The sequence below is a fragment of the Pinus tabuliformis genome, chromosome 5_1, assembly GCF_031772625.1.
Source record: "Pinus tabuliformis cultivar Carrire ecotype Pingquan chromosome 5_1, CPIR1, whole genome shotgun sequence".
NCBI lineage: Eukaryota > Viridiplantae > Streptophyta > Pinopsida > Pinales > Pinaceae > Pinus > Pinus tabuliformis.
The window spans coordinates 221,716,581-221,724,246 of record NC_142305.1 but is presented as its reverse complement, the minus strand read 5'-3'; the positions used below and the strand labels follow the sequence as shown (position 1 = coordinate 221,724,246).

At 35.4% G+C, this 7,666-nt stretch overlaps 1 pseudogene across 1 annotated transcript; it reads right to left on the bottom strand.

Moving 5' to 3' along the window:
- Nucleotides 1-1,155: 1,155 nt before the first annotated feature.
- LOC149164210 (organic cation/carnitine transporter 1 pseudogene) lies at nt 1,156-3,438 on the bottom strand (annotated as a pseudogene). Its single transcript, XR_016260058.1, has 2 exons — nt 2,883-3,438; nt 1,156-2,330 (listed from the first exon to the last, which is right to left on the bottom strand). The product of XR_016260058.1 is annotated as an organic cation/carnitine transporter 1 pseudogene (transcript).
- Nucleotides 3,439-7,666: the final 4,228 nt, after the last annotated feature.

Genomic DNA, 7,666 nt, shown 5'->3' with positions numbered 1-7,666 from the left:
TACCTAATTCAAATCCCTTTTCACTATCGTGTCAATTCCCCAACCTCACTCCTCTAAGCCGCCTCCCATTTCTCCCCGGTTCCATTCTTCATTAGCTTTGAAATTGAAATAAACATGCCGTTCATAAACCACTATCCCTGTCGAAATAACTAATTTCATTTCAGTCATTTAAAAACATCTCGTAACTCCTTAGTAATTGCATTAATTATATTCAGAACTGGTCACAGTTAGATGAACAGACTTATCTAGATCAATATTATTATTGAATATGTGTAAGTTTTTTAATCAATAAATAAAACTACTTTTAATTTTTTAAAACCTTTGAACATTAATGGGTTGTTCGAGCGAAATCTCCAAATGTTTAAACGTCCTCTAAAAAGTCTTTCAAACGTTAAATAGCTTCCAAAAACTCTTTAATCACTATTTATATGATAAGAATGTTTAATCTCATTTTACCCTCACAAAGGATTTGACTATCTCATTTTACCATGATAAAGTATTTGACATACTAAAATGTTTCAAACGGAGGACAATTTAGAAGCAATTTCGCGCACTAAGCTCTAATCGTAGATTTTTTTTGACAAAAATGTTTTAAAACACTGATAAGTTAGAGGAAATTTTGCACTAGGTAATTGGTCATTCAGATATTAAAAAAATTTATATAAATGAGATTTAGGGACAAAGGATACTTGACCCACTATCAATTATAAATGGAATGGTTTACGGAGATGGCACGATCAAAATGTTTCAAAAAAATTTGTATTAGAGTTATTTGAATCATGTTTTTGATGGTGGAAATAAATTCAGCACCATCCAAAAACTTTGAAGCACTCAAAATATTGAATTTTGATAGCTTTAAAAAAATTTCCTACCCGATTATATGAAAATAAAACTGAAAATAAACCAAAATTTCCATGACTTTGAAGACAAAAAAACAGTTAGCTAAACTACCACATTATTAGAATGAAAAAACCTTTACCTAAACTACCACATTATTGGAATGAAAAAACCTTTAATAGCATAATTAAGATATTAAATGTAAATAGGGAAAACATATATACCAAGACAAACCTTAATAAATAAATAAAAGATAGAATCACAAATTTTTATAGTCCTCAAATGACAGAATATTATCTAGGTGTTGAACGCTACTTCTTATGCCATTAATGGGGAATTGGGCTCCGGTATCTGGCCTTTGATCATTTTGGCTTCTTCTACCTCCTGCTCTTCCAGCGTTTCATAGAGCGGACGATTTCTGGTCTCGGGGAGAAGTAGAACCAGGAGTCCACCCCACATAGCGAACCCTCCAAACGCAACAAATGAAACCCACGGTCGTGTTCTTCCCATGACAACGATGACAGGAGCGATGGCACCACCTGCCATAAAGGCCTGCCTCACCGTAGCCACTGCCATGCTCCTTACATTCGTAGCAAATAATTCCAAGCACAATATATACACTATATCAAACCCCACACATATTGCCAAGAGCCCCATTGCTTCCACTACCATCTGCATCCACCCAATATCCGTTGCGCACAACACGGCAGAAGCAACGCAACACAAAGTGCAGGTGATACAAGAAATCGATATAAGAATCCGTCGATCGACTCTCGGAAGCAGGATATTTCCGACGGCTATGGCCGGGATTTCAATGAAAGCATTGAGTGCGGTGCTCACATACAGATTCACCTTCATATTGCTCACGTTAAGCAGCAGACCGTAGTAGGCCAAGCCCACCGTGGCTGCAGCAGCCGTGAAGGCCACAATTCTCCTTCGCACCCACGGCACTTTTAACAGATTGATCATCGCCGGGGAAGAATTTTCGACTCCCTCTGCAGAGGCCGAACTGATCCGAACGTTCTCGGGCAGACATTTACCGTTCCGGGCAGCCATGTTTTTAAGAATGTCCAGAGCTTCGTCTTCTCTTTTTCTGATGACCAGCCATCTGGGAGAGTCGCATACAAAAGGAAGAACGAGGCAACAATAGGCCATGGACAGTGCAGAAATCGAAATGTAGGCCATTCGCCATGACGATCTGGTAAGGTATGCAATGCCGGAAAGCGAGAGGAAGCCTGCTGCGAAAAAAACAAAACCATAGAGCCCAACTTGTCCTCTCCAATTGCTCCCCACTACTTCGGTTGAGAGAACTAAGCTGCAGGTGCCAATGACTGCACGACCAATGCCGCTGATTAGCCTGAGGGAGGAGTATATCCAGATGTTGGGAGATAGTGCTGTCAGAAATCCAGAGATTGAGATTACGAAACACGACAGCATTAATGTTCTCTTTCGCCCAAGAGATGTATCCGCGAGAGGTCCCAAAAACCATGAACCTGCCGTGCATGGGATTCAATGCAAAATCATGTTGACAGGGGAAAATGAGTGGTATTAAGTGCACTGGTTTTTAAAATATAAATACTTTATTTTGAGATTTGATAAACATTATCCAAATCAAAGATAGATAATTAATTTTTTTTTTTTGTGTTTTTTTAATCAGATTTCAAAATATTCCCAATTTTAAAATTTGATAATATTTTCAGAATTGGTTTTTAATCCCTGAATCTATGTGCATGGCTCAAATATTATGTGGATCGCTGATTCCTCCAATATTAAGCAATTAGATAAAGATAAACATGAACCCTGTTCCTAAAATATTAAGCAATCAGACAAACATGGACTCTGTTTCTCAAATAATCAATCGGACCAACATGGGCGCTATCAAATAATTGACAGCTGCCATATCAGTATGGATACTTGGATATGTATAAACCTAGATACTTGGATATGTATATACACTAAACCTAGATACTTGGATATGTATATACACTAAACTATCATTCACGAAGCATCATGGAAAACAAAATCAGTATGAGAAAACAGTGTACCTAAAACACATCCCATGAAGAAGAGGGAGGCAGGAACGCCTGACTTGAAATTGTCATGGCAGATGAGTCCCCATTCTGAAACCACAGACGATCCCCTCCCATCAACCCACTCCCAAAGACTCCCATCCATTTCACACAATGACGACTTTGGTGTGCACCATTTCTGCCCACTCATTGCTACTGGGAGCTGCAGCGTCACATTGTGTGTGAGATGTGGCGTTTGAGAAGCTGTGCATCGCCATGGAGGTTGAGCATCAGTGAATATGAGAATAAGTGACTGCAGGGCGTCAAAAGCCCATGCCAGAGACACCATGAGGACATGAAGCTGCTGAGCCGGACCGAAACCACCCACATGTTGGTCCAGAATCTGATCCACAGAGAGATTGATGTGGGGAATCTCCTGATCTTCGGTTTCGCTCACTTGCCGATCATGGCCGCAATCCTGTGTCAAGCATTGGTGCGTATGCAAGGATGCCGAAGTGCGAGAGACTGAGAGCAGAGGTTGCTTCATGGCGTTTGAAGGTTCAATGCTGCCCCAGTTGCAACTTGAAACCCTAGCGAATTTGGCTTCACAACTGTAAACTTTATGCGGTGGGCATCCATGGTCCTGGAAATGTTATGTCAAAGACATCAGCTGGTTCGTCAGTATGCACTACGGCACGTTCATACAGAATTCAATTAAAAATATAATTTTCTAGTAACAAAAATCTCACCGCAGTATGGAATCTTTTGAATACTTTATCGAATTTAATGACGAGGACAGCGACGAGTGAAGCAGTGTCAGTGCATCGAAATTTGTAATTTAAAACTATGTTTTATATATAATATTTTTAAATTTTATTAGGATTTATATTTACTTATGAGAAAACATTTTAAAATTTTATTATAATACTAAATGCAATATTTTTTTTTTAAGTTAATAGTATTTCTTTAAAAAATAGATTATATTATTGAGGACAAAACTATATCAAGCTCATTTTGCCACATGAGAAATCATTTTTATTGGTTGGTATGTGAAAATGCAAAGTATGGGTGGAAAATTAGAAATAACATTTATCTAAATATATTATAAAATCAAAAGGAGATTGTTATAAGAAAGTTAGAATATGTTAATTAAATTAGGTGTCTCAGAAGTCTAATCTTTGGCGCTCAAGTCAAGTGACATTGAATATGACTTTCCATGTGAGCTAAACGAGATTCCAATCCTTGGCGCTCAAGCCCAGTGACATTGAATATGACTTTCCATGTGAGCTAAATGAGATTCCAATATGTTTGTTGTTCTGTCAAGGCATGTTTGTTGTTCCTACTAATTCTGGTGACATTGAATATGACTTTCCATGTGAGCTAAGCGAGATTCCAATCTGTCATGGCATGTTTGTTGTTCCTACTAATTCTGGTGAATATTATTCACGAAAGAAATGATGTCCTTCATGTCCTCTTGTTTCCCTTTTAAAACTCTTTCGAACAAGGTCTTTAACTACCAATGAAGAGTTATAGAATGCATGTATTGGCTCTTTGGTTCCTTCTTCCTTTGGTGTGACCAGGGTCGGGAAGCCATTGAGACACCTCCTCTAACAACATTGAATTTGAATAAGTTCGATGATGTTGAGAAACATAATTCTCAAGCCATTGTATATCCTCTTAAGTACTCGAAGAGGTCACTTAGTAGTAAGTAACCAACACCTCCTAGGCTTGCAATTAGATACGTCACTGACTTTGCTTACCACAACCATAGGCCTCGTGACAACCACAAATTTGTTGGCACGACATGAGGACCACATTAAACACCAAACAAACACAAAACCATGAATAAAAATATCACCAACTCTAGAAACCCCAAATAGAGAACGACCCCATAAAAACAAATGCTTGAGTAAGAGAATTAGGAAAGACTACTTCCCCAAGAATGCCATAGACTCAAAACCAAGTAAGCAATCAAGTTGTCCACATGGACACAAGGGCTGACAATAGTATGAAGAATTGAAAACAACTAGCCCGCCAAAAGAATCCACAAGTGGAAGCATCTAATAACCAATTCAAGGAGTATGAAATACCTGATAATAAACCAACTCTAAAGGAAGCTAGGCACCCGACTCAGAAGAAAAAGTATAATACCAAGCTTTTTCAAGTACCTTTTACCAAAACCCATAACGCGCTAGGAACATATAGAAGTCGAGGTAAATAATACAGAAGGCCCATAGAAAGATGTTACCAGTTTAAATAAATGAAGAAGAGCCAAAGTCGAGTCTGTCAATGACACCGAGCTTGAATTCTGCCTTGCACACCCCCACTTGTTGTTGAAGAAGTTGTTGACATTGCCAAACTCTACCTTGTTGTCTCCACCTTCTTCCTCCTGAGTTCCACCTCCCACAATGACCCAACAAATGAGAGAGTTTACCACAATGAGTCGCACTCTTGGAAAAATCTCTAGGATGCCAATTTAAATCAAGAAACTCCCACTTTTCATTTTGAATCATAGACTAGCTTTCATAATAGTGCAAAAATGCCAAACACTAAAAAGGGAAGGAAAATCCCACCTATATCAGGGAAAAAACACTCACGAGACATAAAGCTCGCCTCTTTGCATAGAAACAAAATAATCCACAATACACCTAGCAATAAAAAAAATATGGAAGTGCATGTGGGGTGCCGGGAGGCCACACCACCCCGACACCACCCCCTTTTAATTACTTGAAAGTCATATTTATTTAAACGGAAAAAAAATTCTTAAATTTTACTATAAATTATTTAAGTGAAATTTAATTGTTTTATGTTTTTTCTTAGGAAAAAAGTCTTCTTAATATTTTATGTTTTGTTTTTTATTAATATTATATGATATAATTTTTTATGAAATGAATTTTTTTAATAAATGAATACAATATTTTGACTATTTGTAATACTTAAATTATATATCATTTAAATTATATTTTTTATCTTTATGATTTATGAAAGTATTGTTAATATATATAATTATGAGAGTTTCATAATTATATATATTAACAATACTTTCATAAATCATAAAGATAAAAAATATAATTTAGATGTTTTAAATTTTGATATATATATATAATAGTTATATATATTATTATTATTAATTATATTTTTTATCTTTATATATTATATTAATAATTAGTAATATAATATAAATAAGTGAATGAGATCAGTTAATTAATATAAAATATAATATAATCAAATAACAATTAAAATCAATCAATTAATATTAAAATCAATCATGGATTTAGATTTCGTAGATTCCTTATCATTTTAATATTGATTTCAATATATGTAAAGTTCTTAAATTTTCATATATTTGAGATAATGGGAATTGAAATGTATGATAAATTTACTGATATTTTAATGATTAATCTAATATAATTAAAAGAATAAAATATGTTTTTCAAAATAATAATATATTTGATTTATTAATGATAATTACAAATAATAATATATATTTGAGCATGTTTATAATATATATATATACTTACTGTATTGGATAATATGTTATATATTTGTTTTTTTTTAAAGGAATCTTTTAGCTTCACGCCGAGCACCCGACGTTGACTACGCATATCAGAATGCGCTGGGACAGCAAACACTGTTAATGAATGCTAATTCCTTTGAACGGTTAATCCACCTTGGGAAGTCTCTATGTAGCGCGAGGAAGAATCTTGTAGATCAATTACGGTTGATCTGTTGAATTTATATGTTGAATTTATATTTATTAGTGTAGATTTATTTTAAATATGGATTTAATATGAGTTGAGAAAGATTTAATTTATTTAAGTGTAAATATTTTTTTTATGAGTTGATATTATTTAAATGTTTTGTATAATTATTTTATTTTATTTTATTTTTATTTTTTGTATTTTTTTTATTTTCGCGGATATGAACAAAATTGCAATTTTTATGACAGATAGAGAGGCTTACACATCTTACTGAGCTGTAGAATGAGCCTCTCGGTTCAACTAGGGTATATGTTATTTAATCGCCTTGAGAGTACTTGTGGCATATCTTTGCATCGTGGCAATTAATAACTGTCACTCATCTATCATATATCCCTGTGCATATCGATGCGACGACAATGCGACAACATTCTTGCTGAGAAAGGACTCCAGTCTCTACGGCGGTCAATATTTCTGGAGCTATAGTTCCATTAATGCACAGGGAAATATATGCTTCCAATTGGATTTTAGCAAGTACCAAATTAACAAGAGACATATATTGCCCCCATGCATTAATGGAGCTATAGCTCTAAAAATATTAGTTGCCCAGTCTCTACCGAGAAACATTGATGTGACGTGCCTTGATATTGGTTTCCCATCAATAGATGTGTTACTTAAGATAAAAGCGTTGCCTCTCATATCATGCGATCCTAACATCAATGTAACTAGCAATTGCATCGAGAGGTGCAAAGAAACACCGAAAGCTTAAGACTGGAATCTGCGAGGTTTTTGCAACCATCGTTGTTCGAGTGGTTTGGGTTTCTTGCGAGCGATGATACAGAGGGAGCAACAAGTGTAGGGTTGGAAGAACCGTCATAATTGTTTCCTTTCCATTCTTTGCCATCTATTGCAATTTTCTATTAAACTTTATGTCTAGACTCTTGATCATGCATACACTGATAACTTTTCCCAATGAGCATTATAAATTGTGGATTTTATCCATTGATGATTTTGTTGATTTCATGGCTTCCATGCTTTCGAACGCATTTTGTTTTGCAGCAAGCAAATCTAGTGATTTAAATTATGGTGGGATGGTGTTTATTTTTCCTAACATTCTATGCA